Raw genomic sequence first — 21,985 nt, forward strand, 5'->3', positions numbered from 1 at the left:
CTTTATAACAGCCCCTGCACCATCATGTTCACCTTTACCATGGCCAGACCCAAAAAAATTCCATCTCATCTCCAAACCTGTTATAGCAGGATACCTCCCCACAAAATAAAATGGACGTCGAGCCTTGAATTGTGACGCAGCTCCGTCAGACCAGACCCAATGTTGAGTAAGCTCCAAACGTTGAGCTAATAACCACTGCCAATGTAACTTAAAACAGTGTTGGACGAACAAGGTATCATGCTTCTTATCATCGGAAATAAAGAAATGAATTACTTTTTTAACATCACCTGAAACTCGAAAATATGTTATGTGCACAAAAATGGTTACCTGAACTGAACACCAATGCATAGATTGAATTTCATTCTGCTGCTTGAAAGTATAATTCTCTGCGAAATCTACTACTGAGACTACTACATCATTTGGGAAATCAGATATGCAAGTCTTAAACTGATGGGCCTGCCATGAATAAATGAAGTTGTGTTTAATGAACTTTCCTAGAGATACTACAAACAGAGACACCAAATCCCTTGGTTTAAGCATCTTCCGAACTAGATCCTTTCTTTTACACACCTTTCCTTCGAAATTGGTGTTCACTGACTCAAATAACTTCACAGAGATCAATATTTCACTACTCAATTCATTTGGACACCACCTAAATCTAGTAGGGCCACAATCTTGACATAAACCCATGACATATTTATGAATATGGAAGATAGCGTCAGATTCTCTCGGACACAATATTGAATCTAATAAATAACTCATGGAAGAGATAACGTGCTCAGATGATTTACACTCCTCTTGCGGGCTTGATCGACAGATTGGGCACCCACATGTGCAAACTGTATTAGTTAGGGATGCGCTATGGTGACGTAGTAGATTAACAGAGTCCTTCAGAAAACCCATCTGTACATGGTAAATGCAACAACATGTGTATCGATCCTTTAAGCGTCTCACAAAGTGTGGCTTAAGAGACTCGAATGTTCGTAGTTGAACTTTGATAGTTGGATGCATTCGTTTGAACCTAATAAATAAATCGACCTGCGTAATAAAGGGGAATTAGTTATTCTCGTAACTAGGTAACTATCCTAGTAGTTAATTAGCTATTCTAGTAGCTAGTTAGCTATTCTAGTAGCTAGTTAGCTATTCTAGTAGCTAATTAGCTATCATGGTAGCTAATTAGCTGTCCTAGTAGCTAATTAGTTGTCCTAGTAGCTAATTAGCTATCATGGTAGTTAATTAGCTGTCGTAGTAGCAAATTAGCTATCATGGTAGCTAATTAGCTATTCTAGTAGCTAATTAGCTATCATGGTAGCTAATTAGCTGTCGTAGTAGCTAATTAGCTATCATGGTAGCTAATTAGCTGTCCTAGTAGCTAATTAGTTGTCCTAGTAGCTAATTAGCTATCATGGTAGCTAATTAGCTGCTCTAGTGGCTAATTAGCTATCATGGTGGCTAATTAGCTTTCCTAGTAACTAATTAGCTATCATGGTAGCTAATTAGCTTGTCTAGTAGCTAATTAGCTATCATGGTGGCTAATTAGCTTTCCTAGTAACTAATTAGCTATCATGGTAGCTAATTAGCTGTCGTAGTAGCTAATTAGCTATCATGGTAGCTAATTAGCTATTCTAGTAGCTAATTAGCTATTCTAGTAGCTAATTAGCTATCATGGTAGCTAATTAGCTGTCGTAGTAGCTAATTAGCTATCATGGTAGCTAATTAGCTGTCCTAGTAGCTAATTAGTTGTCCTAGTAGCTAATTAGCTATCATGGTAGCTAATTAGCTATCATGGTGGCTAATTAGCTTTCCTAGTAACTAATTAGCTATCATGGTAGCTAATTAGCTTGTCTAGTAGCTAATTAGCTATCATGGTGGCTAATTAGCTGGTCTAGTAGCTAATTAGCTATCGTGGTAGCTAATTAGCTGGTCTAGTAGCTAATTAGCTATAATGGTGGCTGATTAGCTTTCCTAGTAACTAATTAGCTATCATGGTAGCTAATTAGCTGGTATAGTAGCTAATTAGCTATCATGGTAGCTAATTAGCTATCACGGTGGCTAATTAGCTGTCCTAGTAACTAATTAGCTATCATGGTAGCTAATTAGCTGGTCTAGTAGCTAATTAGCTATAATGGTGGCTAATTAGCTATCCTAACTAATTAGCTATCATGGTAGTAGCTATTGAGAGTAGCCAGTTACCTATGTAGTAGCTATCATAGTAGCTAATTAGCTATCATGGTAGCTAATTAGCTTTCCTAGTAGCTAATTAGCTGGTAATAACGAAATAGCTAACTAGCTACCATGATAGCTAACTAGCTAGCAGTACAGCTAATTATCTGGTAGTACCTAAATTAGCTATTGAGAATAGCTAATTAGCTATCATGGTAGTAACTATTGAGAGTAGCTAGTTACCTATGTAGTAGCGATCCTAGTAGCTAACTGAGGTAAATGTAACTGATAAGCTAATTAGCTTTTCTGCTAACTGAGCTAATTAACTTTCCGAGTAGAGTCAAAATAAATGTTGAGATAAATGTAAATACCTGAGGTACATCAAGAAGATGAATGGGATGCTCCTCGTATTGATTTCTTCCAACACGTTTCCTGCATAAATCCTTTTTATTGGGTGAAACCCTACTCTCATTAGTCCAAAACATTGTGATTACATCCTTGATTTCAAATGTTATGGGTGTCATTGGCTTACATCTTGTAGTTAGCTTTAGTAGACTAGTTCCTTCACCCGAGGAAATTATACGGTTCATTGTATTGTACACTGTTTTTCTACTAACACCAATTACCTTAGATAGCTCACTGATGTTTATATCGTCAACATCACTATTAAGTAACATCATTAGACTAGACCTTTTTAAGACAAGATCATCTTCTGACCTGCTCATGGATACGAAACTATTACGAAGATTATTTACTAAAATAGATGATATGTTTGCATTAAGACCATCACAATCAACTAAGTCCTTTATCGATGGATCATTACATATTCCATAAAGTACTACCTTCTTTTCTTCATTGCTGATGTGCTTGGTTTGAACATTGAAATAGTCTACAACCTTTCTCTCTATGATGGTAGTCGCATTACTTACATTCTCAGCTAAACTATCCTTACCTTTACTGAGTGTGGCTTTCGTATCCTTCAACAATTGACGATGTTTCCTTTTTTTTTCTGCCCAATAGTTTCGTATGGCTTGTTGTGTCCTGATAACATCATCCCTATCCTTATGATCATTGAGGGGTAATTCTAAACACCCTTCTTCCCCTTCCATTTGGCTAGACATGTTAAAACCCTAAATTTCCAGAAAAAAAAACAAGTATTAAAGATGGCTATGGGCAACAACAATACACAAAAATATTCCACACAATACACAAGATTAGACACAACAATACACAAGATAATCAATAGACAGAAAAGTTATTGCAATCCAAGACCGAATAGTAGAGGATTTCACTCTGTTGGATCCAACAGTTGAGGAGGCGATCCAAGACCGACCAATGGCAACAACTGAGTGTAGAATGTTGCCGTTGGATGAGTGAACTCCGTCAAATCGAAATGTGGAAGCAATCCGGGACTGGACAGTAGTGGCAACTGAGTATAGAATGATGGCAATGGAGGAGAGAACCCCGTCAGATTGAACAGTTACCGATGATGCTTGAAACGCACATAGAAGGCACTTGAGAATAGAGTGGCATAGAGAAGAGAACCCCGTCAGATTGAACAGTTACCAATGATGCTTGAAACGCACAGTAGCGGCCCCTGAGTGAGAGTGGAAAAGAGAAGAGAACCCCGTCAGATTGAACAGTTACCAATGATGCTTGAAACGCACAGTAGCGGCCCCTGAGTGAGAGTGGAAAAGAGAAGAGAACCCCGTCAGATTGAATAGCTCTTTGATTATGCTTGGAACGCACAGTAGCAACCCCTGAGTGTAGAGTGGCAAAGAGAAGAGAACCCCGTCAGATTGAACAGCTCTTTGATGATGCTTGGAACGCACAGCAGCGGCCCCTGAGTGTAGAGTAGCACAGAGAAGAGAACCCCCTCAGATTGAACAGCTCTTTGATGATGCTTGGAACGCACAGTAATGGCCCCTGAGTGTAGAGTGGCACAGAGAAGAGAACCCCCTCAGATTGAACAGCTCTTTGATGATGCTTGGAACGCACAGTAATGGCCCCTGAGTGTAGAGTGGCACAGAGAAGAGAACCCCGTCAGATTGAACAGCTCTTTGATGATGCTTGGAATGCACAGTAGTGGCCCCTGAGTGTAGAGTGTCACAGAGAAGAGAACCCCGTCAGATTGAGCAGCTCTTTGATGATGCTTGGAACGCACAGTAGCGGCCCCTCAGTGTAGAGTGGCGGCAGGTGGACTCGATAGGGTTTAGCAACAGTGGTAGCAACTAACCCACAGTACTCAACTAGAGATGGCCTACGTGATGTGGCAAAGGATCATGCATAATGGACCTAGGAATTCGATATATAATTTATGGTACACATTTATGGTGCACACATCAATTTATGTTACACATTTATGGCACTCATTTACATATGTAATTAAAACACTCTAGTATTTTCAATGGTAGTTTTTTGCATACTTAATTTATTAATGATGGCTTTTTACTAAAATGACTATTTATCAATGGTAGCTTTTTGCATAGCTAATTAGCTATGTCAAGGACATAGCTAATTGTTTCCACTCGCATGCTTTCACCCAGATGGAATATGGAGACGGGCAGTCCGTAGTGACGAGAAACAAGTAATCTTACGGGAAGCACACTGTGGGGTTGCCGGAGGACACTATGCCGGGGAAGCGACGGCAAGGAAAGTATGGCAGAGCGGCTTATGGTGGCCCACGACGTTAAAAGACGCCGTCAAGTATGCTAAGGAATGTGACCTATGCCAACGAATGGGCGAGCCTACGGAGCAAGCACGGATGCCACACCAACCGGTACTTCCACTAGAGCCATTCCAGAAGTGGGGGTTGGATTTTGTCGGACCGTTCAAGCCACCGGCAATGAGAACGGGTAATCGTTATGTCATCGTGGCAACAGATTATTGCACTAAATGGGTGGAGGCTAAGGCCTTGAGAGACAACACCGCGTCATCCACAGCAAAATTCCTGTACGAAAACATTTGGTGCCGATATGGATGTCCGATTGAATTAATCAGCGACCAAGGAGGGCACTTCCTCGGCCAGGTAGTTGAAAGCTTAACAACGTTCTATGCCGTGGTCCATAAACGGAGCACACCGTACTACCCACAAGCAAACGGGTTAGCAGAGTCAACCAACAAAACGCTCCAGAACATTCTCCGCAAAATCGTCAATGAAAACCGGACGGACTGGGATACAAAGCTCCATAGCGCGCTATGGGCGTACCGAACGGCATACAAAACAAGTATCCGAACAACGCCGTTCCGGTTAGCGTTCGGCTTAGAGGCGGTCATGTTGGTGGAATTTCAGGTACCAAGCTTACGAATCCAACTACGGGAACGGCTGAATGAAAAGGAGTCGGAGGAAATGCGGCTAGCAGCACTATGCGAACTGGAGGAGCAACGGCTGGCCAGCATCCTACACATGGAACTGGAGCAACGACGACGGAAAGCGTTCGTTGACCGTCACCGGAAAGGTAATAAAAAGATGTTCGAAATCGGAAAGCCGGTGCTAGTATTCCAAACGAGGATGGGCAAGATGCCGGGTAAACTCCGGTTTAGATGGACAGGCCCGTATTGGCTGACACGGGAATACAACGGGTCCTATCAGTTAGGGACACTTGCCGGTGAAGTGCTAGGCAAGTGGGTCAACGGATTTAGACTAAAGCCCTATAAAGGACCGATGCCAAATAACCCGTTTATGCAGCCCACCGGCACTATACCGGGAACGGTACGGATGGAAGAAAAAGACGACGGGGAACCCGTAGCAGAGGCGAAGGAAGACACGGCAACCCGTAAGGAAAACGGTAAGGGTCCGAAGGGACCTACGGATGTGTAAGATCACATACCGTCATTTATATAATAAATAAATAAATAAATAAATAAATAAATAAATAAAAATCATTAAAAATCGAGGTATGAACGGACGTGAAAGCAAGGAGCGAAAAGGTACGTAGTGGGCATTTAAGAGCCGCCACATTACTTAATACTAAATTGGTACACGACGTGCGCATGCTCGGAAAAGGCGCCAAGACGCACAGAGAAAAAGCAGAACGCATGGAGACCTTTTCATTTCGCGAGCCAAGAAGCACAGAAGCACCAAGGCAGTGGAAGCTTAGCAAACGCGAACCTGCACTCAGAGAACCCCCACGTTCGGAACTCTCTCTCTCTCGCTCTCACTCTCATCACCACTCTACCTCGCCATCTTTCCTCGACCTCGAAGCAGACATGGAACCACAAACGCTGTCGGAAGCGGCCAGGAAATGGCTCAGGCAACACGGACTGGATGGGTTCTTGACCATCATGGAGGCACCACCGCACAAAGAAGCCGACCGGGTCATCAAGGAGCTCGACACAGAAGTCATCACCGAGGAAGCGATCCGTGCGCTAACAGGCCTTCCGGAGGGAGGTATTTTTCAGATCGATAACCCAACCTCGGAGCAACTCATCCGATATTTCGGAGAGTACTCTCTAGCCGGCAAAGGCTATCGAATGCAGGGCGGCGAAGATCTGCTATTCAGGGAGATAGCTCGAGTGCTCCATGAGTACGGCCACGTGTACCCCCGACCCCCTGTCATGCCAAAAAATCGGGCAGGGATGATCATAGCCACCTATGAAGGGATCAAGGTGGATTGGCCGGTGTTGATTGCAGACGGTTTGTGCGCGGAAATCGACACGGTACGAGGAAAGGACGGCAAGGAGGGCCGGAAGTTGTGGCATGCCGTAGCTCAGTGGATAACATTGCTCGCGCCGCCGGTCGAGACCATCCAGCCAAAGAAGCGGCCAAGATTATCGGAAGGAAGCACCTCGAAACCCGCGTCCAAACGACAGCAGCTGCTGGCGTCGAAGGCGACGAAAGGGAAGAAACGGCTCCCAGACCTAGAGGAGGTGTCACCGGTTCGACCCGTTAAGATAACCATACGGCGACCGGGACAGAAGGAACCGGAACCCTTGACGGCACAGATACATGCCGTTACCCAGGAAGAGGAAACGGAGGAGCCAGTAGAGCACCTCCAACGACGGTCAAGAAGTAGGACCGCCGGGACAGCGGGGGAGCGTTCGGACCCGCAAAAGGAAGAAACGCCCCCAACTCAACCTGAGCAAACCACAAGGGAGGAACCGGAACCGGTGCGTATAGAACCGGCCTTGTCGACTTCTATACAAGAAGTCATTCCAACGGCTCCGGAGACGGCGAGAACCGGAACTCAACAACCGGCGATCCCAGCCAGCACACACAGCGGCCAAGGAGTAGAACCAGAACGGCAGATACAGGCACTCAGGCCAGACAATTCCACAGTGAACGAGCCGACCCGACCAGTACAGCAGCAAGGCACCAGTAGCATGTGGCTACGGTGGGTAGGCGAGCAGATCACCGGAGCGGTCGAGTACATAGAGGCGGAGGAGAGAGCGCACCACGAACGGTTGCTCGTCACAACTGTAGATCTAGAGACGGCCCGGTCCAGAATCCGGAGCCTTGAACAAGACTTGGACAGGGTCACAAGGGAAATGGCTCAATTGGCTTTGACAACACAAGTCCAAGCACCGGTGACTCCGGGCAATGTACAAAATAAAGCGTCAGATCAACCTGTACATAGCAATCAGACCCCGGCAACGGAAACCGTTCCGAAGAGAAATGCGGCACAAGCCCAAGAGCTTGCGGACTTAAAGGATGAGCTAGCTGCCCAAGAAGTGCTGAGGAGCCGCGAAAGAGAGTTGAAGACGGCAGCGGAGGCAGAACTCAAAAAGACTGCTGAGAATCTACGCCGGGCAGAGGAGAGCTTACGAAAAGGCCACCAAGCGTACGACCGGCTCAAGGAGGAGAAGGAGAAAATGCTGCAAGAGAAGGACAGGCTCCGGAGAAATGCCGAAACAGAAGTAGAGCGCCTGAAAGAGGAACTCCGGCAGCTAAAGGACCGGGAGGATCGGAACCATCGCCAGATCAACGGCAAGCTCAAACAAAAAACGGAGGAATTTGAGCACTTGCACCGGGAGTATAAACGGTTGCAAACGGAGCACAAGGAACGGACGGATGAGCTCCGGCAAGCAGTTGATCGGACCGCAACGGCATACGCTAAGGAACAAGCGGAAACCAGAAGACGGTTGGAAGAGGCGGAGAAGGTTCGGACAGAGCTCCTCAGGCAACAGCAGGCGGAAAAAGAAAGAGCGGCGGAGGTACTGCAGAGGCTGCAAACAACATATCAAGGGCAGCTGACGCGCTACAGAGAGCAGGCGGAGGATACGGCTAATCTCATCAAGCAGTTGAAGGAGGAACGACAAGTTGTGGAAAGTAGAGCGCAAATGGGAGCAAGTCGCATCCAGGATATCATGCGGGCCTGGTTGAACTAGACCAAGAGCTTGATTGACAACGGTTCCGTCAAATGGTGGACCAAGTGGGCCCCGAACGCGGCGGAACTCCAATTGCTCCGGGCCGACGTAGAGAACCGGCGGAAGGAGGGAGATGATTGCTATATGCTGACTTCCGAAGACTTCACCGGCATAAGAGATGAGCTGGCCGAAGACTTTCAAGCCTTGGCAGAGGACCAACTAGGGCAAGTCCGGCAACTTGTAGCTCAGCTGGACGACGACAGGCTGGAGGCGCAGATCCAGTTTGAAAGCTACAAGAGGTCCCGGATCCGGGAAGAGAAAGCACGAGAACCAGTAACGGTCAACCTCAGTGATGAGGACCCGTTACTGGAAGGAGACCGGACCGGAAGCAGTCAAACGGGGATGCCGGAGTCAGAGAAACAAACGGAGCAGCCGCCTATAGAGCAGCCGGAGCAGTCTCAGTCCCAACCGCAACCACAGCAGCAGCAGCAAGCACAGCCGCAACAACCACAACCGGAAGAACAATTGGAAACTCTGGAACAAAGTATTTTGGACAATTTGGGTGAACAATGAAGGGGCCGAGAAGGGTTCGACGTACAAGGTACTGTCCCACGGGCGTGCCATGTGTTACCGGCCGGCAAGGAGTCCAAAATACGGAGTGAAGGAATTAATTAAGTATGGTTGTAAATAAGCATAGTGTGGACGGACGGACTGGAAACGGTATGCCGTTCCAGATCCGGACGGATCCCGAATAGGTGCGATAGGCACCGTTTTGTACTACGGGCCGGAAACCTATTTAAAGGCCCGGACCCCATTGTAATCGCAGCGGATAATTAATAGAGCGTATGGTGTTTATACTTCTGTGTTGATTTCCGTTCTGTACTTACTGTTATATCTTACGCGTGTAATTAACAAAAGCGCTCTAATCGTGTAACCTACTTAGGTCGGTGTAATCGTTGAGTCATAATCCTATGCCGTAATCACCCTTTGGTGAAGTGTCTCCGTGACACCTTGTGTTAGGCCTTGTCCGGTCAGAGAATAACAAAGTGTATATTTTGTGGCCTCGGATTCAAGCTGGAGGCTATCGATGTTGTGATTACACTGTGCTTGCACACATATCATGTGCTATGTGCTAAGTATCATTTTGAGAAAGAGAATACATGTATGGACTGTAAAACTACAATTGCGGCTGAGAGGTACTATGCTTGGGATTTAAAAGTACACCCGTACGGTATGTGGCTCTACTATTCTATTGTTTGTATTATATGATGTCAATTTACATTTGGATTAGAACTAGTGTACGCCACAATTCATACTTCAAATTTAGGAGAACAATGGATTAGTATTAGTGTATCTCTAACAACTAATATGTGGAACCCTAATTATGTGGGTTAGTATTGGCAGTACTCTTAATATATAATTGATATGTGTAGTTGAAGGGATATTTTCCAAAATTAGTACTAAAAGGGAACCAGGCACATCACCCGTACAACATCGTCCAATCTATATTGCAACTTGCCTAGTACTAGTTTAGTAGACACTATACTTGTAGTACACTGTTGACTGTTAGTATTGTTTGTGTAACTTGGGAATTAGTACTAGTTATGTAATTTGGGAACAAGGTGTATAGTCAATTGCTGAATATTAGTACAGTTTGTGTAATTTGGAAAGGAGGTGTGTCAAACACATATCACGTTTAGTACTAATATTGTTCAAGATTAATACTTTTGGTGTAATTAGTACAAGCTATGTAATTAGGTGTGTAGAGCACATATCACGTTTAGTATTACTTGTGTGCAGAATACCACGTTAGTACTAAAATCCAATCTACATTTGTTGGATTAGATGTTAGTCCAATCTACATTACAACGTGCCTAGTACTAGGGTTAGTACACACTATACTTGTAGTACATTTTTGACGATTAGTACTTAGCAAGTAGTACATTGTTCATGATTAGTACTAGTTCTATAAATTGGGAACTAAGTGAGTAGTACATTGCTCATGATTAGTACTAGTTTTGTAAATTGGGAACTAAGTGAGTAGTACATTGCTCATGATTAGTACTAGTTTTGTAATTTGGGAACTAAGTGAGTAGTACATTGTTCAGGATTAGTACTCCTTGTGTAATTTGGGAACTAAGTGAGTAGTGCATTGTGCATGATTAGTACTACTTGTGTAAATTGGGAACTAAGTGAGCAGTACATTGTTCATTATTAGTACTACTTCTGTTCCTTATTAGTACTAGTTCAGTAATTTAGGAACTAAGTGAGTAGTATATTGTTCAGGATTAGTACATTGTTCATGATTAGTACTATTTGAGTAATTTAGGAACTAAGTGAGTAGTATATTGTTCAGGATTAGTACATTGTTCATGATTAGTACTATTTGTGTAATTTGGCAACTAAGTGAGTGGTACATTGTTTATGATTAGTACTCCTTCTGTAATTTGACCAAGTTAGTAGTACATTGTTCATGATTAGTACTACTTGTGTAAATTGGGAACTGAGTAGTACATTGTTCACGATTAGTACTAGTTGTGTAATATGGGAACTAGGTGTAGCTTAATGAATTAGTAATGCAACTCTTGTGACCTACATTGTATATTTTATATCACGGTACTAACATTGAAGGTTTTTTGGTTTCTTGCAATGAATGTTATAGTGTCAAGCAACTCCACGCCAGGGAAGGTAATGGAACAGCCGGCCCCTGTGCCTAAACCCTCGGTATCTGCTGAACATTCCAAGGTTAAAGGACCATCATTACCAATAACCTATGAGTTTTATGATGAAGATGAATGTATGAGAAGGGCCATTGGAGCAGTGGAACATATGCTTCTACAAACAAATTCCCCAAGCTCCAGTCAACATCAAAACAATCCAGGTAACACAAATTTTGCCAACATATCTTAATTCTCATTTGAGAAAGTGTTGAATGCCTAATTTCTTTAGAAATAGAGCCAACTAAGAAGAGGAATGTTGCAAGAATGTTGTATGGAAAGGGCAAGAAAGGCAAAGTTGAATGCAATGGTGAGTCATATATGTTCTCACCTATCCGGAGAGTTGTCAACCTAATGCATTGTCTAATACCATGTACTTGTGTTACTAGCTGATGACGAAATGATCTTTGGTGAGGGAGATACAAGTCCAAAACCTGATCGTGAAGACGAATTTATCACACTCCCAGGTACACGTCAAAAGTCGGTTTTTGAAAACAATGATTTAGATCATAACAACCCTATGATAGTGTTGCTTTTGGTGCATTTTATAGATCATAACAACCCTGTAGAGCACTTAGATGTTGTGGAGAAGATGACCGAGCCTACCACTTGCAATGGGGTATCTACGGTTGTACAGTATGACGATGTAACAATAGGTAAAAATGTGGCTCTAAACCCTATGTTCATTGTTGTTGGTATGTTTGCAAACTTTTGAGTATGTGAGTTGATACTAATATTCTTTGGAATCCCATTATTTAGGTTTACAAGAGCCGTCCGATTTCCAATTGCAATCAAATGAATCGGGAACTATATGGAGCACAAGTGCAAAGTCAGATTTTGGGATTAACCTTTGCACGGAGGCAGACTCTGGAAGCACATCTTCCACACATGAGGACTGTGAGAAAAACGAAGCATTCATATTTGAAGAGCAGTTGGCATGTACAAACAACAATTTGTCTAAAGAAGCCCATGAGGAGTGTGGAAAGAATATGGCAAGTATTGAAGAGAAGACTGATTGTACTGAGAATGTATCTGTAGTGTCTAAAGATTCCCATGAGGAGTGTGGAAAGAACATCTCTAGTACTGAAGAGGAGCCTGATTGTACTGAGAATGTGCTAGTAGTGTCTAAAGACTCCCATGAGGATTGTGGAAAGAACGTCATTACTAATGAAGGGGAGCCTACTAGCATCACCCATGAGGACCAAGCAATAAAGACCACCCAAGAAGGGGAGCACGGTTGCCTTAAGAATGAGGTGACAGCCACCGTACAAGAGGAGTTGACCATGACTACTGCCACAGTCCACATATAGGAGTCTAATTGTATTAAGAATGAGTGTACAGGCATCGGTGATGATGATAGGGCAATAAAGATCACCCAAGAAGGAGAGCACAGTGGTCTTAAGAATGAGGTGACTATCACCAGCCAAGAGTTCGCCAGGAGTATTGCTATAACCCACATACAGGAGCCTAATTGTATTGAGACTGAGCATACTAGCAACAACATGAGTACTAAAACAGCCCACATTCAGGAGATGAGTGATAATTTTTCTATCGACAATACCTTTGTGGATGTGTGTATAAGCATTGCAGTTGCAGAAAACACAGTAACTGCTCTCTCAAACTTGCCACTAGTGCAAGGTGCCCGTGCATCCACGCCTGTCTCTGATGCCTCTGATGATGAAGTGCCACTTAGTCAACTGATACCTAAAGGCTTTAAGATAAAGAAGAATGTAAAATTAGAAAAAACTGGCACCAACAACAAGCGCATTACAAGATCAGCCAAATTGCCCTCTAGTGCCTGATTGTCTTTCGATTGTACTTAAACTTTAGCTGAACTGTTAGGGATGTCTGAAATTGAACTGTTTGGTATACCAAAATACTGTCTCATTTATCTGAAATAGTTATACCAGTGTCTTTCGATTGTACTTGAACTTTAGCTGAACTGTTAGTGATGTCTGAAATTGAACTATTTGGTATACCAAAATCCAGTAGTTATACCAGTGTGAAATTCTATATTGCCAATTGTAGAGAATGAAAATGTATTCTATTGTTAACTCTGAAATGTTGTGAAGATCAGATCACTCATCTACTATTGTAGTGTAATCTGAATTTCTATATTGCTAATTGTTAAATGATCTTTGGTGAGGGAGGTACGAATTTATCACACTCCCAGGTACACTCCCATGCAGCCATGATTGTGTTGATTGCAAATAAAATTCTATATTGTTAACTGAGATGTTATATACAGTTCGTTATACCAGATGAAGATTTAGAAGACTGGTATATACTGTCATGCAACCGAACTTTACATCAGATGTATGTATCCGTCTAACTGAGATACTTTGGGAGACTACTATGTATTACTTAATACTTGCAATTGACATACTTGCAATTGACATTAGTACTAAACTAATATGTATATTGATACTTGCGTTAGTACTAATATGTATATTGATACTTGCGAAGTATGGTCTCCTTGATTGCACATGGTTGGAGTTGAATAATGACTTGAGTGCACACAATAGAGACTTGATAGTTGAATAAGTTTGGGCCATATTTAGGCTACTAAGTATTCAAGACTTCACACCTTAAACCATAGAAACAAGCAACTCTATAATTACCATAAACACTGACAATACAAAAGTATTGAAGACTTCACACCTTAAACCATGGAAACAAGCAACTCTATAATTACCATAAACACTTACAATACAAGCTCAATAAATAGTCTCAATACATCAAACATATCGATTCATAATACATAATAAAAGAAAGACGAAATATATCGATTCATTTGTCAATCATCAAAATTAATATATCAATACATCAAATAGTGAACTACAAGTGGATGTTTTTCAGTTTTCTGGTACAATGTATTGATAGGGTGACTTTCAAGCATTAAATAGAGAGACCTCCCCTAATATGTGCTCATGAACCTCTTGGGGGACCTTGTAGACAGTGTTGTATCCCTTAACCTTGTGCTTTGCTTGAGTCATATTGAATTTGATCGCAAGAATGACATCAGCGTAGATTATTGCGATCGGTGCTTCTTTTAGTAATGCATGTGTTCTTGCACTGCGGCAACTTTGCATAATAGTTTCCATACACGACTGACTCACCAAGGTTGAAATTGTTGCCCCAGCCATCCCTCACCACTTCTTTCAATAATGTCTTGCCTTGCTTGCACACCACAATGTAGTAGTCTTCTAAATCTTCATTCTGAGGAGATTTGAGCACTGCAAAATGATCTCCAACTTCCAATAAAATTACCAAGTCTTGATGTTGGTTGTAGTATACAATATCGTTTGAATGCGCATCCTCTTCAATATCATCTTGTCGTTCAGGCTCAAGCTTATGCAGCTTCCAAGGTTCGACGATTGATAGGTTGATGCATTTATCCCAAGCTTCATCTATACACATGGAACAAAAGCATGATAAAGTACGGAGTAACAATTGTGTTGTGTCCTTGCGGCTAAACCCTAATACACAATGGGTGTTGCGTGTGCGTTTTACAACCATATGATTTAGTTCTATCAACCTCATCAGCGCGAACTTCAACAAACAATCTGTTCTTACCATCATTTGACATCTTCCATGTTAGCCACTGCACAACATCATGTGCATTTTGTAACTTAGCACCATTATTATCCAACTGCTCACTTGTAAGGGCACGTTTGATCACAACCCCCGCGCCATCATGCTCTCCTTTTCCATGTCCAGACCCAAAGTAGTTCCATTGCATACGAATGTTGAATAAGGAGAAATACCTGCTTTTGTATCTCAGGTTTCCAACAAAATTAGTACTATGTTGTCAATCGAGAGTACTACACATCCATTAATACTGATTTAGTACAAATACAAAACAAAGCATAGCACAGCGTATCCATTGAGAACACTCTACACTTATTAAAAGATAAATAGTACTATGTTGTCAACCATGTGAACTTGGCATCCATTAATACTAATTTAGTATGGATACAACACAAAGCATAGTACAATGAATTCATGGAAAGCACTCTACATGAATTAACAGATAAATAGTACAAACTCTTCAATATCAGATAGTACTATGTTGCTGACGACGAGTACTTTACATTCATTAATACTGATTTAGTAAAGATACAATACACAATACAGTACAATGTGTCCACGGAGAACACAACCCTCCTTAGAAGATAATTAGCACTACAACACATGTACTTTACATCCCCCAATAAAGACTGATTTAGTATAGATACAACACATAGTACAATACAGTGTGTTCATGGAGAACACTCAGCATGGATTAATAGATAATTAGTACGAACTCTTCAATATAAGACAGTACTATGAGTACAAGACATGTACTTTACATCTTTTGATAATTACTGATTTAGTATAGATACAAACCAAGTACAATACAATGTGTTCATAGAGAACACTCAACATTGATTAATAAATAATTAGTACAAACTCTTCAATCTAGGACAGTACTATGAGTAAAAGACATGTACTTTACATCCTTTGATAATTATTGATTTAGTACAGATACAACACACAGTACAATACAATGTCCATGGAAAACCCTCAACATGGATTAAAAGATAATTAGTACAATTCTCTTAAGGACAGACAATACGATGAGTACAAGATGAGTAAATACTGATTTAGTACAGATACAACACACAACATAGTACAATGTGTCTATGGAAAACCCTCAACATGGATTAAAAGATTATTAGTACAATTCTCTTAAGGACGGACAATACTATGAGTACAAGACGAGTACTTTACATCCTTCAGTAAATACTGAATTAGTACAGATACAACATACAACATAGTACAATGTGTCTATGGAGAACACTTCACATGGATTAAAAGATAATTAGTTCAATTCTCTTAAGGACGGACAATATTATGAGTACAAGACGAGTACTTTACATCCTTCTATAAACACAACGTAGTACAGATACAACACAAAACATAGTACAATGTGTCTATGGAGAACACTTCACATGGATTAAAAAATAATTAGTACAATTCTCTTAAGGACAGATAATACTATGAGTACAAGACGAGTACTTTACATCCTTCTCTAAATACTGATTTAGTACAGATACAACACACAACATAGTACAATGTGTCTATGGAGAACACTTCACATGGATTAAAGATAATTAGTACAATTCTCTTAAGGACGGACAATACTATAGAGTACAATACGAGTACTTTACATCCTTCAGTAAATACTGATTTAGTAAAGATACAACACACAACATAGTACACTTTGTCTATGGACAACACTTCACATGGATTAAAAGATAATAAACACAGATTCATGTGACAGGATAATACTATTTGATCAATCAAGAACAGTTAACTTAGTTACAAACAAAATTAGTATGCATGCATCCATGTGAATAGTGTTGTGTTTGAATAGTTACAAACATAATTAGTATGCATCCATGTGAATAGTACTGTGTGTGAATAGTTACAAACATAATTAGTATGAATGCACTAACACAAGAATTACTTCCTTACACATTGCATGATAAGTACTAAACATATGGATTAAAAATTACTTGGCGATAAAGTAGAACGATCGTGCCGCCTTAAACTGCGAGGCAACACCATCAGACCAAACCCAATGATGGTTAAAGGTTAACCCTAGAGACAATAAATCTGCATGGTGAAGCTTAAAACAATGTTGAACAAATAGTGTATCATGCTTTTTATCATCTGAAATGTAAAATATTGATTTCTTATGTAACTCACCGTCTTGCCTCCAATAGAAAATATGTACAAGTATTGTACATTGATCATTATACCAATGCATTGATTGAACCTCATTTTGAACTTTAAATGTATAGTTTTCTACAAAGTCAATAACGGATACGATGACACCCGTTGGTAAGTTATTAATACATTCCTTGAACTGTGAATTTTGCCAATAACTCCGGAAGTTATGTGGAATGAACTCCCCAAGTTGTTTCTTAAATTCTGAGACAAGGGTAGCAGCACATGTCTCCTTATATACTTCCTTGATACGTTTAGTTACAAGTCCCTTGCCAATATTTTCAGTCACATACTCTAAATATTTCCATTTCACGATATGACTGTTTCCCAAATCAAGCTCCTGCCTACAAAATAATGGTAGCGGACAAACCTTACATGTTCTTAATAGACATGTATGATGATGCCACTCACATGATGGTTCTTTTTCACAAACACAAGACCTCCATAGCTCATAAACGGATGCATAAGTCATGTTTCGTGCATTACACCTATTATCATCCCCATTTGGTCTACAAACCTCACAAGTGCAGACACATAATTCCCCGTGTATACCCTTACAATTAGTACGCATTGCATTCACTCCTAGCCTTAACATATCCATCTTCACGTGGTACACACAACAACATGTATTCCAACAGTCAAGCTTGGATGTTGGTCTTTAAAGTTCATGTACAATTCAGCCTACATCAACCAATATATATAGCAAACATTAATATACACTTGGTCAAAACACAAATTTATGGAATGTGAATTGATATAAAAAACTGGAATACCTCTATCATCTCCAAGAAGTGTCTAGGGTGAATCTGGTACTTACCCTGACTTATTCGTTGTCTACACACGTCCTTCTTATTTGGTGAGACACGTGTATTTTTGGCCCAAAATGAATCCACTTTCTCAATAATCTCTTGAGATAAGGCATCGCATCGTCGTTTACGTCCCAACCCCAACCACTTGAATTGGCTTGAGTGTATATTTCGGCGATGTTTCCTCAAGTTCCTTCTTTGAATACCCAGGGCTAAGGCAACTTTAGTATCACTATATTTTTTTTCTCTCGCACCGTTCACAACCATGTGTATGGCTGCCCCCTTTGCATCAAGTTTGTCTATGCTCTCTACACCTTTCACTAAGTCTAGGGATGACTTCATAGACTCTACAATCTCTTCTGAAACACATTGGTCCCTAAATTTTATTCTCTACATGTCTTCATTCAAACGTTGATGGTGTAACACTCTACATATAATATCCCTACGATCCTCTTCACTAAATCTCTTCGTATTTCTACAAAATAACGGACTATGTGAAGAACCACTCGTCTCTTGGTCCTTTCAGATATACATGAGTTACTTGACAACTCACCCTCATTGGGGACCCCCATTTGGTCACTAGATTTATCCAAAAAAATAAAGTGTCCGGTGAGAGTAGTTAATGTTATATAGACTACACTAAGAAAACACAGTCAAATGTTTTTAAATGTGGCCTACAAAGTGAGAAACAATTTGTTTCAAACATTAGAATTACGGATCAAATATGACAATTGTAAAATCTAAAAATTTAGTACTAAAAAATGAAGAAATGAAAAATTTTAGTCCTGAAAATAAAAAAATGGATGGAAGGAACCTCCAATGGTGGCGGGAGCGTTGATTCTATGTGATATGCCGCCTCGATTTGCTAGAAGGAACCTCAAATGGTGGAGGGAGCATTGAATCTGTGTGATATGCCGCCTCGATTTGGTGGAAGGAACCTCCAATGGTGGAGGGAGCGTTGAATCTATGTGATATGCCGCCTTGATTTAGTGGAAGGAACCTCCAATGGTGGAGGGCGCCTTGAATCTTTGTGATATGCCGCCTTGATTTAGTGGAAGGAACCTCCAATGGTGGAGGGCGCCTTGAATCTTTGTGATATGCCTCCTGGATCCAGTGGAAGGATCCTCACCTCGATGGAAAAAGGCCCAAATCACCACGACATAAACTGCAATCGGTGGAAGTAAGAAAGTCGTTGTCGAAGAAGTCACTATTGGCTGTTATAAGAGGCCTCAGAACAGTCTCTGTTCCTCAACCTAAACCCTAACAAAATCAGAAACCCTAAAAAAACTAGAAATCCTCAACTTAAAAGCTCCAACCTAACATGGATGTCTGAGATTTGCTCCCTAAACCCTAACAATACTCTTAGATTGGAGGAAAAGCAGAACCATAACATGGATGTCTGAGATGAAGAGCTCAGAGGAATCGAGGAAGAGGAGTATGAGGGAAACCGCCAAAAACAACGTGAGGGGAACCGCCAAAATCGACGTGACGGAAAAATAGCCCCCAAAATGGAAAGAACATCTCCTCACGTGTTCCCCCCACTCCTTGTAGTAAATGACACTTGTACTACAGTACCCCACTCTCCAAAATCGATTTTTTTTTATGAATTATTCAGTACTAGCAGTATCGAAAGTACAAACAATTTTTGTGGCCAAAAACAGTATTTTTCTGAACACCGTAGCATGCTTCCACCCATGATCAAATATGATTTGACCAAGCATGTGACACTCACCGACCATGGGGCTCGAACACATGACCACAAGGTTAAGAGCCTTGCGCTCTTCCATCTGAGCTAGGCCGACTCAATATGCTTTATAAGCACAATTTCATCCTTGACTGAGATGACCATTTACGAGTTGATACAACATGTAATGCCCACGGACCATGGTTCTCGAACCCATGATGAAAAGATGAAGAGCCTTGCGCTCTTCCAGCAAAACTAGGCCAACTCAATGTGCTTGCCAAGGAAAATTTCATATCTAGAGTGAAATGACCATTAATAATTACAAAACAAGATGTAATGCCCACTAACAATGACTAACCAAAGTGAGATGACCTTACAAGCGAAGCCCACCAACTAGGGTCCTAAACTTAGCGTAACCACAATGGCGTGCCTAGAGTTATATGACCAATTATGATTTGACCAAGCATACGACACTCGCCGACCATGGGGCTCGAACCCATGACCACAAGGTTAGGAGCCTTGCGCTCTTCCATTTGAGCAAGGCCGGCTCGGTGTGCTTGACAAGCACAATTTCATCCTAGACTCAGATGACCACTTATGAGATAATTTAACATGTCATGCCCACTAACCATGGCTCTCGAACCCATGATGACAAGATTAAGAGCCTTGCGCTCTTCCACGTAAAGTAGGCCAACTCAATGTGCTTGCCAAGGAAAATTTCATATCTAGAGTGAAATGACCATTAATAATTACAAAACAAGATGTAATGCTCGCTAACAATGGGTAAGCAAAGGGAGATGACCTTGCTAACAATGGGTAAGCAAAGTGAGATGACCTTCCATGCGAAGCCCACCAACAACGGGCCTTGACTTAGGGTAAGCACAATGTCGTGCCTAGAGTTATATGACCAAATTTGATTTGACCAAGCATGCAACACTCCCCGACCATGGGACTCGAGCCCATGACCACAGGGTTGACAGCCTTGCACTCTTCCATCTGAGCTAGGCAGCTCGGTGTGCTTGACAAGCACAATTTCATCCTACATTGAGATGACCATTTAAGAGTTCACAGAACATGTAATGTCCACAGACCATGGCTCTCGAACCCATGATGAAAAGATTAAGAGCCTTGCGCTCTTCCAGCTAACCTAGGCCAACTCAATGTGCTTGCCAAGGAAAATTTCATATCTACAGTGAAATGACCATTAGTAATTACAAAACAAGATGTAATGCCCGCTAACAATGGGTAAGCATGGTGAGATGACCTTGCATGCGAAGCCCACCAACTGGGGGCCTAAACTTAGGGTAACCACAATGGCATGCCTAAAGTTATATGACCAATTATGATTTGACCAAGCATGCAACACTCGCCGACCATGGGGCTCGAACCCATGACCACAAGGTTAAGAGCCTTGCGCTCTTCCATCTGAGCTAGGCCGGCTCGGTATGCTTGATAAGCACAATTTCATCCTAGACTAAGATGACTATTTATGAGTTAATACAACATGTAATGCCCATGGACCATGGTTCTCGAACCCATGATGAAAAGATGAAGAGCCTTGCGCTCTTCCAGCTAAACTAGGCCAACTTAATGTGCTTGCAAGGAAAATTTCATATCTACAGTGAAATGACCATTAATAATTACAAAACAAGATGTAATGCCCACTAACAATGGGTAAGCAAAGTGAGATGACCTTAGAAGCGAAGCCCACCAACTAGGGGCCTAAACTTAGGGCAGCTCGGTGTGCCTAACAAGCACAATTTCATCCTAGACTGAGATGAGCATTTATGAGTTAATACAACATGTAATGCCCACACACCATGGTTCTCGAACCCATGATGAAAAGATTAAGAGCCTTGCGCTCTTCCAGCTAAACTAGGCCAACTCAATGTGCTTGCCAAGGAAAATTTCATATCTAGAGTGAAATGACCATTAATAATTACAAAACAAGATGTAATGGCCTCTAACAATGGGTAAGCAAAGTGAGATGACCTTGCATGCGAAGCCCACCAGCTAGGGGCCTAGACTTAGGGTAAGCACAATGTCGTGCCTAGAGTTACATGACCAAGTATGATTTGACCAAGCAGGCGACACTCGTCGACCATGGGGCTCGAACCCATGACCACATGGTTAAGAACCTTGCGGTCTATTATCTGAGCTAGGCCGGCTAGGTGTGATTGCCAAGCAAATTTATGATTACAATTTCATTGACCATTTATGTTTTTAACACAGCGTGTGACTCCTATTCTTGCCAAGGTTTCATTCCTAGATTGAGATGACCATTTATGATTTATATCACATATAATGTTTGTCAACCATGGGGCTCACACAATTTCATGCCTAGAACGAGATGACCATTTATGATTTAACAAAGCTTGCGCCTCCCACCTACCATGTCGCTCGAATCCATGACCACAAGGTTAAGAACCTTGCACTCTTCCATCAAAACTAGGGCAGCTCAGTTTGCTTGTCAAGCACATTTGATGACCATTTATGATTTAACACGGTTTTGAATGCCCACCGACCATGGGGTA

At 41.7% G+C, this 21,985-nt stretch overlaps 2 non-coding genes across 2 annotated transcripts; both read right to left on the minus strand.

The window, feature by feature from the left end:
* Positions 1 to 19,926: 19,926 nt before the first annotated feature.
* Positions 19,927 to 19,999, minus strand: TRNAR-CCU (transfer RNA arginine (anticodon CCU)). Its single transcript has one exon. It is a non-coding gene; the product is annotated as a tRNA-Arg (tRNA).
* Positions 20,000 to 20,818: 819 nt separating this feature from the next.
* TRNAK-CUU (transfer RNA lysine (anticodon CUU)) lies at positions 20,819 to 20,891 on the minus strand. The gene has a single exon. It is a non-coding gene; the product is annotated as a tRNA-Lys (tRNA).
* Positions 20,892 to 21,985: the final 1,094 nt, after the last annotated feature.

The sequence above is a fragment of the Azolla caroliniana genome, unplaced genomic scaffold (assembly GCF_043228905.1).
Source record: "Azolla caroliniana isolate FFs.n. ecotype wild unplaced genomic scaffold, voAzoCaro1.0.p SCAF_6, whole genome shotgun sequence".
NCBI lineage: Eukaryota > Viridiplantae > Streptophyta > Polypodiopsida > Salviniales > Salviniaceae > Azolla > Azolla caroliniana.